Source organism: Adiantum capillus-veneris, chromosome 2 (assembly GCF_014529385.1).
Source record: "Adiantum capillus-veneris isolate H3 chromosome 2, ASM1452938v2, whole genome shotgun sequence".
NCBI classification, from domain to species: domain Eukaryota; kingdom Viridiplantae; phylum Streptophyta; class Polypodiopsida; order Polypodiales; family Pteridaceae; genus Adiantum; species Adiantum capillus-veneris.
The window spans coordinates 156,540,120-156,563,727 of record NC_140932.1 but is presented as its reverse complement, the minus strand read 5'-3'; positions in this window follow the sequence as shown (position 1 = coordinate 156,563,727).

Here is a 23,608-nt window from a genome sequence, read left to right as displayed (position 1 = left end):
GTAGAAGTGTCCACAACAGTAGAGTCTAGTGTTCATCTGCCTCACAGGGAGGGCTACAACTTCACAAGTACTATCATTCCGTGATTTGAAAACACTCTATTTATCAGCATCGTCACCGTTGTGTTAGTGCAATTTCACCAAACAATTTTTCTTTGTTATGCAGATAGAATAGTCTGTTTGCTCCTTTGGATCTCAAAGAGAGGCTAGAATGAAAGAAAAATGTGCGTTCTATTGATGTTTGTAACAATCATATCTTGATAATTCAACTTGTTAATATAGTCTTGTTGTTCAAGAAAAAGAAGTGAGATGTCTGCAGAGGAGGTGGTAGACTTTGCCACAGGTCTAGAAACAGGAATATTGCATGCCTCTCACTCATTCTCACACTGTGCTGATACAATGAGATTTGGGAGCTCCACCCACATCATGTGTACTCCCTCTCTCTCTCACTCATTCTCACACTGTGCTGATACAGTGAGATTTGGGAGCTCCACCCACATCATGTGTACTCCCTCTCTCTCTCTCTCTCTCTCTCTCTCTACACACGCACGCAACCGCGCACCGCATTCACGCACTCACAATTGGTATCAGAGCATATGGTGATCGCGGAGAGCACGACGGCTTCGAGAGCCTTGAGGCAATAGCTTGCTCGCTCTTGGCGTTGGAGAGATCAAGAAATATTGAAAGCTTTGTGAGAATGCAATGGGAGCTTGTGAGCTCAGCTGAGAGTGATGTATGCTCTTGTGGAAGCTTAGAAGACAGTGTGAAAGATTGTAAGTGAAGGTGCTGCCCTAAAAACTGTGTGCGCAGCAGCACTATTTTTAGATTCATTTTTCTCCTTGTAAAATGCAAATTTGAGAATTTTGTTTCATTAACCCATCCATTTCAACGTGGTCTACAACTTTGCAGAAGAAACTTTTTGCAAATTCCTTACCGTTTTGCTAATATTCAGCTCAGACTAACTGTATACAGAAATTGCAGGTTTTTTGTTTTCGCATAGTGTGCGAGTTTGATGCACTTTAGGAAGCACAGCAGGTGCTCGAAGTTAGATGCATAAATTCTTAGCTGAAGATGCAATTTCAGCTTGTGCAGAGCTTGTGGTTTGAGGGTTTTTGGTAGATTTGGGCAATGAAGTACAAAGGCATTTACACACCATTGAAGCGGTCTCTTGAGAGACACGGTTTGTGGAGCACACACGTGGAGCTTCTTTCACAGGTTTTCACAGGATACTTTGGTAGTGATTTTGTGCTTGGATTCATGGTCTTTGCGAATGGGTTTGCATATGATTATGGTGCATGGTTGATGCCCATTATACATGCATTTTGGCGAGCACTTTCACGTGCTCGTGAGCTCTCTTGAGAGCAATCTTCTCGCCACTTATCAGCACACAGCCTTTAGTGGGAGAATGTTAGGTAAAGGTGGTGTGCCTCATGGTGCTTTGCCTGTGTCTACCGGCTAGTGTCCGACCGCCCACATTTATCTCCTTATTCTTTATACATACAAAGAATAAGGAGCTCTCACTCATTCTCACACTGTGCTCATACGGTGAGATTTGGGAGCTCCACCCACATCCTGTGTACTCCCTCTCTCTCCCCTTCTCACTCGCCGCACATGCACACATCCACGCACCGCATTCGCGCACTCACACAAACGTGCCAGTGTATGGGTTGTCTGAAACATAAGTCCCGGATTGGAACAAGATGGAAGTATGCCATTTTGGGGCTCGCACGTCTTGCATTGGCAACATCCGATGACGGAGGTGCTTTTGTGGTTGTTTGTATGTCAGGTAATTATGGAATGGTGCATGAAATGGCATCAGCTATTGGATGGCGAGAAGATCACTCGAATGTGGTTGTGTGTAAGACACCTATTTGCAAGACAAAGAGTAGAACCGTGTGCACATTGTTGGTGTCAGCTATGAGAAAAGAGCAGACTTGGACTACAGAGGCCATTGACATTCCGTTAGATGATGCTTGGTACAATTCTCTGCAAGAAGATGATTGGACACGAGGAGGACGGGGCACCAATGTGAGGTACAGTCTGTCTCTTTTTGGCTCTAAGTATACTTTTTGTGTTTCAGGTTACTGAATCCTTTGACATAAAATTGTTGTGTACGGGGTATGGAACGTGGGCATTGGTTCCTTTGGTAGTTGCCTACACAATACACCAATGAGAACGATGTTGTCGTTCAATATGGGGGTGATTGCGGTGCATTAGCCTTAATGAGTAGCCAAATGGGCCGCATGATGACAATGTTTGAGAGCAATGAGGATGTCTCCAATAGACTGAACAATGTATTAAAGATGCAAGCACATTGCTTGAGAGAGATTCAAGAGCGAGATAAGAGAGTAGCAGATGAAGTCGAGCGTTACCTCAAGGCAACATCTCTTGTGGAGCCGCATACAAACATTGTGGAACTAGATCCACCAACCCATCCCATATAGTAGCCTAGCAACAAAGATACCTCGCATTATGCAGCAAATGTTTTTGTGGTCAGCCATTGTATTCGCATGCTTTGAACAATCTAAGAATTATTAAATGTGTTCTATTTGCTCACAAATACTTGTAAAGAATGCTTTTTGCTTGTCGCAGCACAGATCATGTGAAGGGAAAGAGGGTGTACAAACTTGTCTATTTTTTTCCTTGGGTATATGTTGTTGATTTTGACTGTTTTGTGACCATAAATAAATAAATATGGTCTTTCTAAGTAGGTGCTACGTAGAGCAAAAAGAGAGATTTTCCATCTTTTTGCCTCAACACACTGAGACATTTTGTTGACAATGTTGTTAGTGGTCAGCCACTCTCTGCACACCTATGAAAAGTCTAAAAATAAATAAATGTGTATTGTTTACTTGTTGTCATAGAGCAAATCATATATAGGGAAAGAGGGGGTAAAAACTTGTCTGTTTTTCGTTTCTTGTGTGGCAGATGCTAATTTTGGCTTTTTTGTGAACATAATAATCACTATGGTTGTCCTAAGTAGGTGCTACAAAGTGCAAAGAGAGAGCTTATTCATCTTTTTGCCTTGACACACTAAAACAAGCATAGAGAAAGCTTTTTCAAAAATATAATCATTTGTTGAGTTTTTTGAGAAAGGCTTCCTCTAATCCCCTACTCCTCCACATGTACACATTGGGCTACTTGCAATATGAACTTCATACCTCTCTCTCCGAACTTGTGAAGAAGATGTTTTCACCATAAATTTCTCATGTATGCTTGTCTTCATGATAGTGTGATGCACAATCTTGGCCTCCATAGTAACTGCCGATTCAATTCTCTTGGAGGCTTCAATTGACACTCTTGGTAGATAACGCACATTGTTGGTTTCCTTAACTGCAGCGTTCTGTACCATGTAGCCTCTTGTTTCCAATTCCTACAACTCTGAAGAATTCATGTTTGTTCCCCTTTTCTACTGGTCATATACTAGGAGCTCTAGCAAGGCAAGCAACTTTATACTTTGAAGCAAAGTGTTTGACAAGTTAGACAAGCATGCATCATACAAGCTCAACATTTCTTTGTTGTCCTTGTGTGCAAGCCAATTCACGTGCTTTGTTTCATCGAGGTTAGTAGTTAATACATATGTCAGATCGTCCTACTTCCTACAACACATTTGTATTTAGAGACACCATATCAGCACCAAAATAAAATCCACCCTCAAATATTGTTTGCTAATGTTTACCCCAACGAAGTGTTTTCTCTAGTGAGGGTACATTACATGCCACCAGCTCAGCCAACAATTCATTTGCAACAAGTTGCTGTTAGAGACTTTTTCAAAAGCCCACCAAGCTCGTATATTTTGGTACAAGCTGGTTGCCTCTTCTTCGCTTCTTACACAACGCCAAAATTCATACATACATTTTGTGCTCATCTTGGAAACTCTTATGGACGTACTACATGGTGTGAACGTGCAAGCTTTGCTCCCAATGAAACAAGCAAGAGCTCTTTCTTCCTTCCATAACATTGTCAGGACCTTCATTGAATACAGCTCGAATAAATTTCCAATTTGCCCCTACCTCATCTACATGAATCCTCTAAAATCAGCTCGAAGATGTCCATTGGCCAACAACACCGCATTCGTAATTTCCCAGAACATGATTTGTGTTTGCATGTCTTCTTCTTTCATCTCACTGATGGAAATTGTTTGCATGTCTTGAATCCTGCAAAGATAAAAGATTACTTACTGCCACAAAGGAGCAAAGAGGGAGTTGGATGCTGTCCTCACAGGGCTTACGTGGGATCATAGACATGTGCTTCCATTGTTTTCCACCCCACTACTCTACGCACGTGATCAAAGCAAACTCAGCTTCTTCGTAAATCCCCATTCCCATCTTGTCGCATTCTATTTACCAGCTCGACTCTAGATCCGGGTCCATGGATCGACATTTCGAATATGTGACATCTTTTACCACGTTCTGAAGATTGTCCTTGAAATAGCATGCCGCGGCAATACATATACCTGCAAGTGTTCTTCAACCTAAGCAATTGAGACTCTGCGCCAACTCCAATCCGTGCAGTAGTTGCTTCTCTCATCAACTGTTTAAATATGAGATGAATAGCAGAAACATGGATGTTAGCATTAAGATTTCGTAACGCAGTAGGAGTCAAGAAGCTAAAATAACACCTCTGGGTATGGATCAATGGCCGTATTTTCTCTAGTCTAAAAAGAAGCTCATTGCTATTCTAAACAACTGCTCCCATCACCATTTGCTTTGCAAGATTCAATTGCAAATGCCTAGGTCCAATTGTGGGAGATTCGGACACCACCTGAGACACAAGCTCTCTCATCCGCTGTATTGCCAATCGCAAAACTCCCTTTACGACAGGGTGGTTGTGGATTCCGATGTGGATGAGCAACCGGGTCCAGTTTTCCTCAGTGAGCAAGTAATAGACAATGGAAGAACACTCTCGAAGCAGAACTAGACTTTGACCGCAGTGAAAACACATTAGAGTTCCGTATTCAAAACTCAACATACCAATGGACATAATTGATGTATTCAACTTCCCAGTCCAAGAAGTCTCATTTGGCCGTTCATTTATCACTTTGATTGAGCACAAATAATTTTGCAGATAAGATGTCCGCCACATTTACTTCTCTTGACTATTGCCAGATATTCATTCTAGAATGAACGGGTTTAGCCCAACAATGGCCGTCATACTTTTGATCCATCCCCAACATTTTTGGAACACCATCCGGCAGAGGGTCCAACTCAAAAACACAATCTCCATTGTACACCTTGGGAACCTCAACAACTTTTTCTTGACCAAACACCTAGAAATCATTCGACTCAACTTGGGGTCTAGCTATTTAGAACAATCCACTCCAATGTACTCTGTGTTTTCTCCTCCCAACCTAAACTCGAAGATATATTTTTGTGTTTCTTCTCATCTTCTATCCAAACATATTGTACCGATTCATGGCACACATAAACTGGATCTTGAAGGTTTTGTTTGAGGTTTGAGAAGCACACTACAACTGCATGTAAGAGAGACGTGAGTTTTAGCGTCCAATTCTAGATAACGAGAGAGAGAGAGAGAGAGAGAGAGAGAGAGAGAGAGAGAGAGAGAGAGAGAGAGAGAGAACGTGCGTGAAAGAATAAGGGTAGGAGATCGAGAGGGGGAGAGCCTATATCAAGGAGTTGAGAGGTGGCTTCCTAATTTGCTAAGAATCAATGGAGCTCTTATAGTTGAGTAAGTCTTCGCTCTCTCTCTCTCTCTCTCTCTCTTGCACGCTCGAACTGGCGCGAGAGAGAGAGAGAGAGAGAGAGAGAGAGAGAGAGAGAGAGAGAGAGAGAGAGAGAGAGAGAGAGAGAGAGAGAGAGAGAAAGAGAGAGAGAGAGAGAGAGAGAGCATCAATAAGGGGTTCAAGGGTGGGAGTAAAGTATATCATGAGTGAAAGAGGAACTTTCTGTTAACCAGAAATATAGCTGATAAATCTTTAAATTTGATGTTGGTGCTTATGTTGAGACCATTTACAATGGCGAGGCCATTGGTGTAGGTCAAATCAACAAGACATCAAACTTGGCTTACCTTCATGGGAGCATATTGCCATTGGGTTGCTTTTTTGTTGTAGTTTTGGAAGTATTTGATGGCAAGGATACTCCACTCCCTCACATCCCTTCTAGGAATGAAAAAATGACCACCTTGAAGAAGGCAGAAAAAAGTCTTATTGCATGGCCTAAAAGCGATCTGGTATTTTTTGGCTCCATCTCGATTGGTTTTAGATTGGCTTCTCTTTGATTATAATCTGTTAAATGTCCCTTACAAATTTTTTTGTTGTATGACCGTTGTTGTATTGTTTGTTTATCAGCGGGTTAACAAGACAACAAGGAAAGCACCACAAGAAATGTCTCCAATTGCTAGTGTATCCCTGTCCAAGAGCATGCCAGTTGGTACTAAGCCATCACCATCTATTGCAACATCCAAAAAATCTAAAAAGCGAGGAAAAGGTAAAGCAAAAGTCCAGGAAAGAGCATCATCTAGAGTAGTAGCCAATATTGACAACTCTAAAGAAGAGATCGATGATGACAGAGAACTGGAGGCATACATGGCCGTAGGGGCAAATACTGGAGGTGAATTTCCAATTAACGAAGATGTTACAATTTTTCAAGATATGTTATTCAAACATCTTGGAAAGTTGAAGGTACATAGTACCATTTGAGTATAGAGAAGGAGTCATTGTTGCAAAGTTTGACCTTTGACATGTTTTGGTAACTGCGAGTAGAGCACGAAACTCCATTGTCCTGGGTTTCTCTTTGCCATTTGGTGAAGTTGTAGAAAGTAAGACAAGTTAGTTGGGACCCTAAGCGACTACAACCATTGGCCGATACATTCTTGTTGGAGGGGGAGTATGATCCCAACGGAATCTTTATATGCTCTCTTGATGCATCGAGCCATCCTTCCATCGATGCGGACAACGATATCTTCCAGACATGGGATCCCTTGTTGCGAGTGGCTAACGAGGAGTTCGAGGCCAAAATCAAAGACACTTGCTGGGGTGACCTTTGCGGCAAAATGTTGTATACTTGGGATGGCAACACATAGACTAGCCGCTTGGATGGGAGTTCTTAAAGAGAGTAAGTTCTATCGATAATGGTTCTAATTTTCTTCTGTGTTCTTAAATGTAGTTTTTTAGTGTCCTCTTTGGTTTTAGGTGTTGCCTAGGAGAAAGACGTCAATTTGCATCCAAGAGTTTGGGTTGAGCTAGTGATAGCCAATTTTTCAAACGAGGCTGATATGTTGAGCATTGTTATGCGTATAAACAAGTAAGATCTTTTGACTCTATTTGCATGAGAAGTTAGCTTTAGAATTAAATTGTCCTAACATTTTGGTTCTCAATCCCATGTAGATTGAACGAGACAGGATACGTGGCGACCTCTTACATGGACATGCTATGGATGGTTCGGGCAATGGGCCTTGCTTCAAAGGAGGCTATCATGGAGAAACCACCGTGTGTAGTCTATAGCTGGATGCAGGCACACATTGATAGGAGGGTAGAAAAGAAATCATGGTACAATGTGCCCGTCGCTCTGATGTCGCAACTTCTTCATCCTGTAAGTGGCATCAAAGTGTTCACTTTGTATACGTTAGTGTCACAAAATAGAATAATCATTGGCACCATGTGTGTAGGAAAAGTATACGCTTGCCTTGAAAAAGACTATAGTAGGGAAGGATAGATTGCTTCCCTCAGAGTTTCAAGCCCCAACAAAAAAAAAACATGCTTTGGCCATTGTTGATCCCTCCTTGGGAGATGAATGGTGGAGGTAGGTTGTTTCTACCTGTCTACTCGTATAGGAAAATATGCTTGGAGTACAATTCAAAATAGATCCATATGGACATCTATGCAAGACATTGCACACAGTCGAGTGGACCAACCATCCAAAGTGGTTGACGGAGGAATGATTGTAGGGTTGGCATGTGCGGACCTTCTTGTTATCAATAAAACATTCTCCATGCAATGGCTTCTAGTGATCTTGCAATTGTGAAGAGTTTGGACATCCCTCAGACTGGTAAGTAGAGCATTTCTCAACATTTATGTTCCCTAGTTTGGCGGAGAAAATATTTTAAATATATGATGTTAAATTTTTATAGGAGAATCTGTTGTCTTTTGAAAGTGGTTGCGGATCGAGGTTTTCTGGTCATCAATTGTAAAAGAGGCCGAGAATATCTACAACACTATCTGGAGTATACATTTGAAATCAATGCCCGGTTTAGACCTTGACTCACTCCTCGAGGACACTAAGATGCCACATAGGGGCAAGACCTTTGCTTATGAGTTAGCTCTTATGAAAAAAGGATCACACTCTGAGGTGTGCAAGGCATTAACGAATGCAGGAAAAAGATGTTTTTGCAGGTATGTACATTACATTGGAGATAAACATGTTAGTTTCAATGCTTACAATGCTCTACCTTGCGTTAGATGGTTACGAAGGCGCAACTTCAACATTAGAAGTGTGAAAAGCTTATACAGAATGCTTGAAATTGAGAAAGCGGAGCATGTTTCAATCCAATGCCGATAGCAAAGAACTTTAAAAGCAAACTTTGCCAAGATGTTCCATGGTTCTTGGAGTATGATGAGGGGTACTTCCCTCCCAACGAGGCAAGAGCACACAATGATGTTGTAAAGGATAGGTAAGAAAGAGTGCGTGGAGGTACACAAATGTCCACATTGACAGAGTTTAGTTTGCAAATGCCTCAGGGAGAGGGATTTTCTACAACATCCCAGGTAGGAAAGCTGCTAGTTTCATTAGAGCCTTCTTCCTATACCTTCATGCAAGTGACATGATGATATTATTGTGCAGATGGACAATACTGGGGAAGCTTTAGGCAAGTAGCGGCTCCTGTCAAGGGAAAATGTGATTTGTTTTGTCGTGCATTGGATTAAAAGCATGATTCACTACTTTATTACTAACTGTTTGGTCCTCAGTAAAAAGGAGTGGAATGTCAGAAAAGGAAGTGAATGAGTTTGCAATGAATCTGGGGACAACAATATTGCATGTCTCAGACCCACCATTAGTTACATATCCATCAACCGGTAAGTGGCCTTCCTGAATGGAAGCTTTCATTTGGATCAAGATCTTGCTTGATCCATTTGAGGTTTTTTGCAAATAATGATATCGAATGGATTCAGATTGGGCATTTTAGCTCGGACAAGACATACGATGACTTGAAGAATGCTTTGTTGAGCACTGTGGAGCCACACATTGTGGGAGCACTGTGGAGCCACACATTGTGGAGAAGTGCCTTCGTTCGTTCCGTGATAGGTTGATCGTCATGTTCGCAATCCACGCTTTTGTTCTATTTTTGTCGTCCAATAATCCTAGATCTGGGCTCTCTGATTTTGATGTGCCAGATTGGAAGAAAATGAAAGTATGCCATTTTAAACAATTTGCCCGATTTACGCTTGCAACAACCTAGGAATGTGCGCACAATAGTGGTGTCTGCAATGAGGAAAGAGCACATTGGGACATGAGAGGCCATCGACGTACTGTCAGACGATGCATGCTTCAATTCGCTAGAGGAGGATGATTGGACAAAAGAGGATGGGACACCTATGCGAGGGAACTCTGGCACCTTCTTTCTAAAAAAATGTTATTCTGCTTGCTTTGACTTTTGTTTGTTGTGCAAGAGGTATGGACGCGGGCATTGGTTTGCTTGCAATTGCTCACACAATATACAAATGAGAATGTTGTTGTCGTCCAATATGGAGGAGGTTGTGGGGTGTTGGCTTTGTTGGGGAGCTAGATGGGCCATATGATGACAATATTTGAGAGCAATGAGGAGTTCTCCAATAGACTACGAACCTTTGAAAATGCAAGCGTCGACTTAGAGAGATGCATGAGCAATGTAACATTTAATGGTCTAGTAACTTGTGTGTAGCAGAAAATAGCATGAACATAGTAAGCAATTCATTAGTATAGCTTCCTAATGAGAATAACAAGAGTGCTTGGGTGGAGAGAGCAACAAAAAGCATAACACCTAGTTAAATAGCATGAACAATACTTCAAAAGAGAGAGAAATTAAGCAATTGACAACAGTTAAAGACAGGATTTGCATGGAGCCCATCCCCCCTCCAGAAGGCTTTCTATTATGGTTTCTCCTATCAAGAGAGACATTTTACAATACAATTATTTGTGTTCCTTCAATACTAGCTAGTGCAATGAAGATGGAAACTTCATGCACTAAGCAAAACACTTTTTAAACACAACATCAATTCCCTCACGGTCTCAGACCCAAGACCTCACACACCCTCGAGGATGGTGAGAGCTAGCGGGGTATGCGAGTAGATTGAGAGGAAGAAGGAGTATTCTTACGAGAAAGATGTACATCTCCTTACATAATCACTCATATTAGCATAGCTCAGCTTAGTAATTAGCATGGTAGAGGAGATGAGCATGCATTGAAGCTTGGCTCTTGGTTCGATTTGCATCACAAAGCCAAGAGTTGTTGGTGTAGGCATCCCTTCTCACAAGCTTGGAGTAGGTGGTAAGCTTTTCGTTAAAGCTTGAGAAGGAGAGAGACTCTTCTTTGCTTCACACATGAGATTGTGTGAGTGTGTGTGTGATGATGCCTTGCAAAAATCAGCCCCCTCCCTCTCTTGGTCGACCCCCCTTGCTAAATGCTCATGCTACAGCCCTATTGGAACTCCCCAGGCCTAGCAAATGGAAATTAAGCAGCATAAGTGATAGCCTTCTGACATGTGTCCCCCTTTCCCCTTTTGTGAGAGTTTTAGGTAATTAATAAATGCAACTAAACTCTCATTGGACCCCTTTGCCTCTTGGCCAGTAGGAATCGGGCAAGCCATTGGGCTGTTGAATGCTCATTGGTCCCCTTGGGAGATTGTCCAATAGTCTTCTAGAGAGCTTAATTCTTATTGGTTCTTTTATTAAGTGTTTTTAAATTAATCAAACTAGATTTACTCTAGCCTAATTCTCATTGGTCCACCTCCATGGCCATCCAATAGGATTTGAGTACAACTTATGGACATCTGGCCTAGGGAGCTGACATGTGTCCGTCTTTCCCCTTGTGTACAAATGAAGCTTGTGAGTGTGTGTTGGTGTTTCTCTCTCATCCCCTACTTCTTGGGCTCGCCCCCTCCTATGTCGGGCTGGTCAAAGACTTTTTGGGACACACTCAAAGCATCCAATTCCCCTAATGGTTGACCTTTGGACACAACCTTTGAATTTTGGAACCTTAGCATTTTGGAAGTCTTAATGGGTTGAACCTTAGGGTCTTTTGAGCCCATCGTTGCACATAGCTCTTTTGCAGATGCCCCCCCCTTTGGATCCCTATTTTCCCTCCTTTGGATCCCTACTGTGACCGGTCTGCTAGCTTAACCAATATTCTAGCTTTTTCTCCTGTGACACTTCCCCATATTAAATGATCAGTTTAACATGAGAAAATCATTTAAGAGAATTAGATATTGATTATTATGACATTACCTCTCTCTTGAAATCATAGTCGTCCTCGACTATGGGGTACAGAAGATAAAGCATATTCGTTAGTCCTTTTCGTAGCGGGTAGAGGATCCATGTGTTACCCTACGACATCGTTCCAGAATGGATGACTAGTCCATTTGGTGCTTGAGAGCCTAAGCTGTCGCAAGCATGTCTGCACATTAGTCCTATCAGTCTTCCATAGTAGAGTGACAAGCTCTACTTGGTGTTCGAGAGACGTCGTCTCCACAAACTTGATTTAAGCATGCATACTACTTCATTTTTGTGCACAATAAAGAAAAAGAGAGTCTTATAAGACAAAAACTTTGTTCATTTTAAACATTTGTACATTTGCTTACTCTAGGGAAGCATTGTAAGCATTGACAAGGTTTAGGTTATCCCTTAATTGTATGCCTTGCATCCATCTAGCATCTTCAAAAGGATAATTCTTAAACTTAATAAGATATCGTCGGATAGTTTTACCGCTTCTTAGTACCTTGTCTTCATGTCGGAGAATGGACTCGGGCTGCAACACCTCTTCTTGGTCCTCGATCTCCGGTGGGTCTTCAATAGTTGGTTCTTGCGGTGGCTCTCCTTCGTAAGGCTTTAGTAGGCTCACATCGAAAGCATTGTGTATGAGCCAATGGCTGGGCAACTTGAGTTGATAGGCCATCTCATTGATTGGCCTAAGAATTTGGAAGGGACCATAGTACCTTTTTGCTATCTTTGCATAGTACTTTTGGTGTCCCGTAGGATTCTTGCCCGTCGTGTGCCTTAATTGAGCCTTTGGAAATTTGAGTAAGACCCAATAATTTTCTTCAAAGGCTTGGGCTCTTCTATGCTTGTCAACAACATCCTTTTGCTTTGTTGTGAGATAGAAATAGCATCCTTAATCTTTTGGAAAGATTCTTGTAGGTCTCGGCTATACTCATCTGCAGCGAAGATCTTCCCGTGTACCTTAAGTAGCAAGGGACTTTTTGATCTTCCCTCAATTACCTCAAAAGGTGCTTTTCTCGTGGAAGTATGTACAGTGTTATTGTAGGCATACTCCACTAAGGGTAAGTACTTTTCCCATTGGGATCTTTGATCTACGTCCGTTACATAGGCTTTTAGTAGATCAAGAATTGTTAGGTTAGCTATTTCACTTTGGCCATCCGTTTGTGGGTGATAGGCCGAAGAGAAATTTAGCCTTGTCCCTAAATTCTCAAAGAGACCCTTCCAGAAGTTACTAGTCATTCTAGGATCTCTATCCGACACTATGGACATTGGCAAGCCATGGTACTTGAAGATTTGTGAGATGAAGAGGGTTGCCATTTGATGGGCTTTGATAGTCTTTTTGACAAGTATAAAATGAGCTTGTTTACTGAACCTGTCCACTATCGTCCATATTCCCATATTCCCATGGATAGACTTAGGCAATCCAAAGATAAAATCCATGGATATGCTCTCCCATGGTGAATTAGGGATTGACAAAGGTTGAAGCAATCCAGGTTGCTTCCCTCTATCAAACTTCGTCTTTTGGCATACCACACATTTAGAAACATACTCTTGTATGTTTGTTTTCATGGTAGGCCAATAGAAATATGTTTCAATACCCTTTAGGGTAGACTGAATCCCTCTATGTCCGGCATAAGGAGAAGCATGAGATTCATACATTACTTTCCCACGTAGTGAGCTAGTAACGCATAGTCTATTGCCGTAGAGAAGATAACCATCTTGTAAAGTAAATGGTTCCTCTTTCTTCCCTAGTGCAAGGGTTGAAATCACATCTCTAAAATGGGGGTCAATAGCATACTCATCTATCATAGAAGATAGATCATTGTGAGTTGCTATGCAAACTGCATTCACTCTCGGTCGTCTTGAGAGTGCATTGGCTACTTGATTATGCTTGCCAGCAATGTGAGCAATATGAAAATGAAATTGCGAAAGAAAGTTTGCCCACCTCATTGGAGAGCTTGGTCTGCGTCATGAAGTACTTAAGACTTTGGTGATCCATCCGCCGCAGAATGAAAGGAGTCCCCAATAAATAGTGCTTCCATGAGTCTAAGGCATGTAGAACTGCAAGGAGTTCCTTTTCATATATGCCTAGAGCTTGCTCAACAGGGTCGAGCCTTCAACTTTCATAGCCTATGGCATGCCCTTCTTGGAGCAAAACAACTCCAAGGCAATCACCACAAGCATCACATTGGACCTCAAATGGCTTTGAGAGATCCGGTAGTGTAAGCACGGGTTGAGAGATAAGCTTTTCGAAAGCATTGTTCTCCTTGGCAGACCATGTGTACCTAACGTTTTTCTTTGTTAGGTCATGTAATGGTCCTGCTATTAGTGAGAAATTTTCTATGACGCGTCTATAGTATGCACACATACCTATAAAGCTTCTTAGTTCATGAAGATTCCTTGGTTTAGGCCATCCTTTTATTACCTCTAACTTTGATGGATCCGTTTGGATGCCATCTTGAGAGATAATGTGACCTAAATACTGAATCTCTTGCAAGAAAAATTCACTTTTCTTTCGATTAACATAAAATTTATTCTCTCTTAGAACTTGAAATATTACCTGGAGGTGTTGCATGTGTTCGTCTAATGAATTAGAGTAGATGATGATATCATCAAAGAACACTCCAGTAAAGGTTTGTGAGGCCTGAATAGCTTCTCCATCAAGCGGTTGAATGTGGTTGGTGCATTGGTCAAGCCAAAAGGCATGAAAATGTATTCGTAATGACCAAACGTAGTGCGAAATGCGGTTTTTACACTGTCTTGATCAACTATCCTTATTTGATGATAGCCACTTTTAGGGTCAATCCTATTGAAATAGATGGACCCTTGTAGCTTATCAAATAGGTCTTCTACCCGTGGAACGGGAAACCTATTTTTGATAGTGATCCTATTTAGTGCTCTATAGTTGACACACATACGATATGTGCCGTCTTTCTTTTGCACTAGTAGCATGGGAGAACAAAATGGAGATGAGCTAGGTCTAACCATGCCCTTCTCGACTAACTCATGCACTTGTCGCATAATCTCCTCTTGTTGAGCTTGAGAAACTCTATAAGGAGGTTTGTTAGGCGGTGAACTTCCTGGAAGAAGTTCAATTGCATAGTCATCATTACATCGTTTAGGAGGTAGCTTACAAGGGATGTCGTCAATAAAGACATCCTGAAACCCCTTGAGAAAATTGGATATCTCTAATTCCTTTTGATTGTGTATATTTTCTTTTGCTAAAACATTAGGTTCATTTTGAGAATCTTTAACAAAAATCATGTACATGGAAATAGAGCTCTTTATTGACTTGTTGAAAGCTTGTGTATGTACAATGGGTATAGTGTTACCCATTTCCTTAGCATCTATATACATATCTTTTTCCCTAAACTTAAATGAGATTCTCCTTTCAGGGTATTTAACATTGGCAGCCATGTGATCAAACCATAGTGCCCCTAGGATTACATCCTCATGCTTGAGATGAGAGATAAAGAAGTCCTCTTTGTCCACATAGCTTTGGACATGGAGTCTCAATTTCCTGATTAAGGGAGTGACTGAAGCTTCTTGCCCCTTGAAAGCGCCATCTGCAGGTAGGACATCTCCCATCTTGTAGGCTTGTATGCCTAGCTTGATGGCCAACTCTATAGATATAAAATTGTGAGTAGAACCAGGGTCAAAGAGAATAAAAGCATCATGTTCTCTTACCTTTCCCCAAGCATGGCATAGAGGAGATCCTTTGTGGTGAATTTCCTCCTCTTGGATTTTGACCAAGGTAGCTCTAGGAGGTTCATGGCGAGTGTTCTTTTGGGGACTAGCGCGGTACGCATGCCCTTGCTCGTCGCACTTGAAACAACGGTTATCCTTGCGATAACGCTCAAGCTCTTCAGGAGAGTGTTTATTTTTGCCTTTATAAACTCCCTTCTCTTTAGCTTTGTTGGAGTTGCCCTTAGGAGACTTTTGGACACTGTCCTTCCCCTTAGGCTCATTGGAACCCTTGTTTTCCGTGGGCTTGGAATTTATTTTATCCCTCGTTTGGAAATTGATTCGAGAGGCCACTATAGTATGGTGTATAACTGCCGATATGGTGCGTGGCCTTTGGGAGTTGACATACTCCGCCATTTCTTCAGTTAAGCCCGCACAAAATTGTTGCTTTTGCTCTCCAAAATCCAACTTTTTTGAAGACAGTGGCTTTGAGTTGTAGGTCCCAAAACTTGTCTACATATTTGTGAATGGATTCGTAAGGACAGAGCTTTAAGATTTCTTGTTGTTGTCTTTGGAAAAGCAGTCTGAGCAGTCTGCAATCTGACTATACGAGAGTTCATCAGGTTCTGCTGCTCGCTACTGCTGAAACCCCCCCCCCCCTCGCTACCCTCACACTGCCTCCCGCCCCCGCCTGCCCTTACGGGCGGCAGCCTATCCCGCCCGCCCCCTACTCGCGGTACCCGCCCGTTGCCCCCCTTTCACGTCGCCTCCCCCCCCCGCCCGCTGCCGCTTGAGATCCCACACTTTGCCCGCCTTATCCGCTCTCCCCCCCGTCTTCTTCTTTCTCGAATATTCCTGCAATTGGCTCTGGCAGCACTTCTTCTTTGGACGTGCTCGACATGCTTGGTTGTAGAGTCTCTTCACCGTCCGCTTCTTCACCACAACAGTAGACACAAATGGAGGCTCCAGCTCAGCCACAGAGGGACTCGTCCGAAGCCCCCGAAGCCTGACCCTGCTGAGCCCACCATTCGACTTGCTCTTTCGCCGACAGAGCAAGCGAGCCTAGCCATAGAGGTAGAGCGCTTGCAGGCGACTTCTGTCATCTGCAAGATTCTCGGCACCCGACCTAGCAGAGGAGAGCTGCGTGACCTTCTCCAGGCCCCCGCCTTCTCGCAAAGGTGGGCAAGATCTTGGACGCACAGATACTCGGACGAGGTTACTACCGACCAAGTTTGAGACCTCCGAGATGGCGTCCAAGGTCATCGCCATGAGTCCGCTGACCATCCGAGCAGCACGATCCCACTTTCGACAGTGGAGACATGGTTATAACCCTGCTTCGGATGTTCTAGTAGAGGAGGCAGACATCCCCATCTCCGTCTGCTTTTTGGGTTTGCGGAGGGAGTACTTACCACTTTTGTCCAGGATCGGCTCAGCCATTGGGACAGTCCTGGAGACACCTCGCACGGCAGCCTCAGTAGTTGCCAAGGCGGCTGGCATTCCCTCAATTCGCGTTTTGGTCAGAGACACTCACACGCTCCTGAAGGTTATTCTTCTGGCTCGGGTGAGTGGGGGTTGGTTTAGACAGAGTGTGGAGTATTCGGGCCTCCCGAACCAGTGCTTCATTTGTTGACAGATGAGCCATCTAGCGAAGGCATGTCCATGGAGGAGGCCTCGACCTACACCACAGCCTCAGCCCCAGCCTTCAAGGGCTGGCCAGCAGACACAATGCACACATGCAGAGCCACCCTCTGAGCTTGGGGCTCTAGCGGAGGAGGGATGGCAGCAAGTCCGTGGTCGACAACAACAGGGCCACAGCGATAGCCTGGCACTCAAAGTGGTCCTTAGGCGCCTACTCAGCAACAGTGGGTTCCCATGGGGAACCGGTTTGGTCCTCTTGAGCAGGATGAGGTCCCTGCTCCAGCCCCCATCCCAGCTGCACCCTCGACAGCCCCTCCCTCCCCAGAGTTCCCCCCCTCTTCCTCATCCTCCCCCCCGCCTCCTGCTCCCGCCGCCTCTTCCCCCCACCCCTCTACCTCTGCCTCTCCCCCGTGCCCCTCTTCTCCATTGCTCCCCCCTGCTCCTTCTCCCCCCCTCCTGCTTCAGTTCCAGAGTCGACCTAGGGGGCAGGGCCTTCTCCGGTTGCTATAAGATCTCTTGGCAGCGCCTTTGCCATGAGCCGCTTGGCAAGAGAGGGACAACCTTTCTTGCGGCCCCCTCTACTGGTACAGCCGTTTCCCCTTGCATCTATCTCTCGTGGTCTGACGAGCATTGACATCCGACGCCGATGGGACTTCTTCAACTATGACTTCACTCGTTTTCTCGGTGACCCCTCAACAGACCATGAGGCAGCCTGCTTCAGGGTCCATGTTCTGTTCCTTGCAGCTAGGGGGACAGAGGCCTTGGACTCAACAGTTCGCTTCTTGTTTCCCCTTTGCGGCAGGGACCAGCCAGAGTGGACTCTCGACTCAGTGTTGGGATGGTTACACACACAGGTCCTAGAGTTCTCTCACCACATGGGAGAACTAGGAGTTACAGACATGCTTCAGACTTTGTGGCCATTGGCCAAGTTTGGGGTGACACCTCCAGATTCAGCAGGATGTAGACACATTGTGGTTTACTTCTTTGTCGATACACATTGCTTGCCATGCTATGTATACATTCATGAGGACTCCTGGACAGAGGAGGTTGCTTTACGTACGGCTCGCTCTGCTTGGGCCACGCACTCGTTGCAGTCACGCCTATGTAGAGGACGCTCAGATGCGGATTACTCCCCATCCAAGCCAGCCTCAAAGATAGCCCATCTAGCTACTGCGACAGCATTTGTTCTCTCTCACTCCCCATGAGGATCGTCTCATGGAACGTGCAGGGACTAGGTGGGCCCCAGTTTCAACGTCAGCAGGGCCCACTGCGTCAGGAGCGTTAGTGCTGCCTTGTGGGAGGACAGATTGATCCCCTTACGCTTCAGGAGCACCGTCTGTGTGAGAGCCGCATTAGACGTTGTGGTCAGCTCTTGCGTGGACGATATGATACTTTTTGGTCAGTTGCTTTTGGACCTGGAGGCATCCAGGGTGGGGTATGTATGACTATTGCGGACTGTTTGCAGTAGGCCATTGTGGGTAGAGGGATTATTATGCCAAGCAGGGCTCAATGTATTACCATGTAGGTTCAGGGTTGCCTAGTGGGCTTCCTGAATATCTATGTGTCCAATGTGGCGAGTGCTCGAGCAGAGTTTTGGTCACAGATAGTCGAGTCTCTGCCGCTGCAGGCAGAACACTGGGCATAGGAGGGGATTTCAACATGTTGGAGGACCCTTCTGACAGGATTGGTAGTAGCCATGCTACTCTGCATGGAGTTGAGCTGGCAACTTGTGAGAGGTTTTGTATGACTCTGAGGGTCTCGGATGTTTGGCAGCACTCTGGTTTTGTGAGGCCCCTAGACAGCCTTGCCTTCTCTCGTTCGGACCGCAGAGTGGGAGGAGTGAATCTATCGCGGATAGATTTCTTCTACACTAGTGACCATTTCAGTGACTTGGGAGGGAAAGTGGGCATTCTAGCAGGGAATTCCTTCTCGGACCATGCACCAGTGATCCTCATTGTGGCAGACAAGCAGAGGAGTAAGAGCACGATGCTTCGCATCCCAAAGAGGGTCTTGTTGGACTCAACACTCAGAGAGCGGGTAGAGGCTCTCTGGATGGAGGGCTTGCACAGGCAGGATTCTCCTGCTGACAGAGTGGCCTCAGGCCTAGCTCGGATTAGTCGTTTCTTTCTCCAGGAGTCTCTCAGTCGCTAGGCTGCAGAGCGAGAGAGGAGGAGTAGCGTCTCAAACAGGGCATTGCTTCATTACAGAGGATGCAGCATCCAGACAGTCCTTGGTTGGAGAAGCAGCTACAACAGGCTCGACAAGAGCTTGTTAGCATATAGGAGAGGCGACATGAGTTTGCTTTCCACCGACAGGCATCTCAGTGGACCCAGGTGGGCGATAGAGTGACTGGTGCTTTCTTTGAGGCAGTGGGACCTCGCCATTTCGCATGCCAAGGTCAGTCAGTTGAGGAGGCCCGACAGGTCAATTGCTTTTGAGCCCGAGAATATGCGTGCAGTTGCTACTGACTTTTACCGTGAGTTACTAACTACTGTAGAGCTCCAGTCAGAGCGTTAGGATGCATGCAGGGTGCAGGTTTGGGCACAGATGCCTTCATAGCTCTTAGGGCCCTCCCCCGTGGTAGCTGTCCAGGTGAGGATGGGTTGACTCCCAGTTTTTTCTTGGAGTACTGGGACCCACTTGGCCCAGACCTCGGTAGTGCTTTTCAGTACCTTTTGCACACAGGAGTGATGCATGACAGCATGAGTGAGGGCCTGATCTACCTCATTCCCAAGGAGGGTGGCTCCTTGGATGAGATTCGACAGCGGCACCCCATCACCATCCTCAACTCAGCCTACAAAATTCTTGCCAAGGCTCTGAGTTTGAGGATTCAGCCGCTTCTAGAGAGCCTTATACATGGGACTCAGACAGATTTTGTCAAGGAACGCAGTATCCTTGACAACATCTTTACTTTTTGGGAGGCTTCTGCCCTAGCACAGCCCCGAGGTGAGGACCTAGTGATTCTTCTTCTCGATTTTGAGAAGGCATATGGCAGAGTTGACTGGGAATTTCTAGAGGGCACTCTACGCAGGATGGGCTTCTTAGATGCTTGGATTAGAGGGGTGTCAGCTTTGTACAGACATGCTCACAGTCAGGTACTTTTGGTAGGAGGTAGAGGTGATCACTTCATTCTCACACGTTCGGTCAGACACGACTGTCCTCTTGCCCCCTTCCTCTTTCTGTTCTATGTGAAGGCGATGAGCAGGTTTTTGGTGTCGCAGCAGGTTGCTCTACGGGGCTTAGCACTCCCTATTCAAGGAGATGAGCTATTGGACGCTGAGTTTGTCGACGACTCAGCCTTCTACTTAGATGGCCAGGAGGCCAACCTTCATAGGTGTGAGCAGGCTTTGGAGACCTTTTGTTGTGCATCGGACGCACTGATCAACTAGAGAAAGACAATGGCTTTCTCGGTTGGTAGTGCTCCTATGCCCGATTGGATGCCAGGAGAGGGTTTTAGGTGGATTCCCCCAGGGACTGCTGTTCGGTACTTGGGTTGTCAGGTTGGTTTGGACTTGTCTTCCAAGCAGCAGATTGCTCCCCTTCTCCTGTATATCAAGAGAAAGTTGTTACATTGGAGCTCAACACGACTTTCTTTGGCTGGCAGAGTAGTAGTGGCCAACCAGGTGTTGTTGGCGACTATGTGGTATATCAGTTCTTGTTGGATCTTCTCGAGTTCTTGTATCAGCCAGGTAGAGTGGCTGATCAGGAACTTCCTTTGGTCTGGATGTGACACTCAGATAGCCCAAGCCAAAGTGGCTTGGCAGGTCATCACTCTTCCTTGTTCACAGGGAGGGCTTGGGATCATTGACCCAGCACAGCAGAGCAGAGCCCTTCTTGGGAAGTTCATCGTCAGAGGACTTCTTCCAGGTGAGGAGCCCTGGAAGGAGTTCTTGCTATAGTGGCTTCATGCTAGGGTGCGTCAGGCAGGAGGCCCCTGGCAACCTTCGACGAGATAGATCTTCACAGAGATGCGCAGAGTTGGTTTGAGCAGGAGAATGGAGGACCGCTTCGCTGTGAGTTTGCTTCGATCTTGGGAGCTCTTGCGGCGAGGCCTGGAGCAGAGACAACCTACTTGTACGGAGGAGCGCTTACAACATCCCCTTGTTTGGAACCCCATGGTTAGCACTCAGAGAGGCCACTTGGTTGGTAGTCGACCTCATGTTTCCTAGGGTCCCATGGCAGCGGGTCCAACGCGCTCTCTTGGTGACTGGTTAGAGTTCACAGGCTTGTCAGAAGAGGTGCAGGGTTTCCAGCTACTACAGGGCATGAGAGGGGTGCAGAGCATGTGCCAGGATATCTCAGAGGCAGTTCCAGCTGAGTGGCTTACGCCTCTCGAGCCAGTAGCACCTAGGTGGATAGGAGCCTTCACACGACTGGAGGTTCTCATCTTAGTCAGGGCCTGCTCAGAGATTGTTCCATCCCTTTTCTTCGAGCTTCAGGGTGGGGGGCGCCTACAACGAGTTGCAGTAGAGGCCCCGCAGGTGGCAGAGTGCTGTTTTCAGAGGATCCAAGTAGTGGGCATCTGTGGGAGGACTTGTGTCATAGATCCTGACCCATCAACTCTTGAGACTGGACACTGGAGGCTGTGGGCTTGGGAGTGTTGTCCACTGGCACGATACAGTGGGATCCTGGTGAGTGGCTTTGGAGGGACCCCTTCTCTTCTGCAGACCACCCACATGTCCCGTTCTTTCAGTACACTATTCGAGAGGGACGTCATATACTAGCAGCACAGAGAGAGGCCCACCTCGCTACATCACCTTGTTGGCAGGAGGAGGGTCTCACAACAGAGTTCTTGGCAGCCTTCTGGGAGAGATTGTGGGACTCCAGACAACCCAGGTGAGTCACCTTGTTTTAGTGGCTGGTCGCACAGAGCTACAGCAGTTGGGAGTGCATAGTGGTCTCTCAGTCGCATGTGCAGCTTGTGACCATCTTGTGGAGAGTCAGCGTCACTGTCTTTGGGACTGTCCCTCGGCCCATTAGGTGTGGCTACGTGTTCTTCGACTGATGCTTGGAGTCTCTCCACGACTTTACAGTACACTTGGGGAGCAACGGCTTGGTCCACCCTCACGGGCTCGGCACTTCAGTTTGAGCTATCTTCCACCAGCACGATGATAGTGATGCAGGAGGGGCGACCTACACTCCAGCTTGCTACAGAGCTTACTCCACAGGAGTGGTGCAGTGAGAGAGAGGAGTGTTGGGAGCTCATCAGTGGCCTGACACTCTGGCTCATTTGGCAAGCCCGTTGCTTCTGCATCTTTGAGGCTCGCTCTGTGCCACCAGCAGAGACTGTTTGTGATTTTTAGCTAGAGCTGATGCACACTCTCAGAGGACAGCTCGAGGGACTACAGGGAAGCTCCGACCGCATGTGGGAGCGCAGAGAGGCTTTCCTTCGACTCTGGCATCCTGGGCCTTTCTACACCATGGTCCAGGGTGTACTCCGATGGCACTACCGACCATTTGTGTGGCTTTTCCCTCCCCCCATTTCTTGATTTAGTCCCATTGTACATATGCTGGTTTTTTCATTGGGAGAGTCTCCCACCATGGTTGTTGTAGCCCTCTCTTGAAGAGGTGGTTGTAGCCCTATGGGTAGTTTTAGTAACTAATAGAAGGATCTTTTTCTCGGAAAAAAAAAGGAGAGAGCTTTGAGCTTTACCATTCAGTGAGTACTTTGTCTTTGGCATCGGTGGCCAAAAACTGCTTCATATGGAAGCTCTTAAAACTTTCCATGTTCGTGGAGCTTCACCGTTGGCCCGTAGGCTAGACCACCATTGCCTGGCGGACTTTTGAAAGTGCATAGCTATATGGCGTAGCTTAGAGGACTCCGTGAAGCCCTCATCTCCAAACGCTGCATCGAATTGTTGGATAAAGGCCAAGGCTTTGTCCGTAGCACCAAAAGTGCCATCGTAGGTAAGGTAAGAGATGCTCTTCCCTCCCTCTTTGAACTTCTTGAGCTTGGATGACCTCTTCCATGAGGCATAGGATTTCCTATGGCCTCTTCTTTTTTGATGGTTCAAAGGTTGCACCATCACTTTCTTCAGAAGATGAAGAATTTGAGGAAGATGGAGAAGAGGGTGACCTCTTTCTCACCTTTTTCTTGCCTTGATCTTTGTTGTCTTCACCATCACTTTCATAAGAGGAAGAGGATGAAGAAGACGGAGAAGAGGGTGTCCTCTTTCTCACCTTTTTCTTCTCTTGCTTTTTGTCATCCCTCTTTGAAGTATGGTGTGGGGAAGTATCCAATGGTCCTCTGTTTTGGAGGCGATGGAGAGCGTTTAGTCCGCCGTCTTCGTGGAGCCATCTCCGCCGAGGTGGCGGGAGACTCACTTCTTTCTCATTCGTTCGGTGGAGGCTCTTGAGTTCTCCTTTGAGAAGGAGATGCGTCATCAAGGAGCAAATTTCTGAGCCCTTCGTAGGGATCCTCTTCTTCTTCCCGAATAGGTGGGAGACTCACTTCTTTCTCGTTCCTTCAGTGGAGGCTCTTGAGTTCTCCTTTAAGAAGGAGATGCGTCATCAAGGAGCAAATTTCTGAGCCCTTCGTAGGGATCCTCTTGTTCTTCCCGAATCGGAGAGAGACCTCCTTTGGAAGTCTCGCAAGGAGGTTTCCTAGGTGCTCTCTCGTCATGGTGGGGAGCTTGGAGAATCCCATGAGCACAAAGCTGCCGTTGCACTTCACTTTGGAGGGATGGATTGCCCATGGCTTGTTGAAGCATAGAAACAAGATTGTTAACAAGCATTGGGGCATCATTAGTAGCTTGCTCATTAGCAAAATCAAAGTTATCAACATTAATTTCACTCTCTTTACTATTGTCAGCCATTCTAACAACTTTTAGGTGTAAACATTTTAGGTGTACTTTGGCACT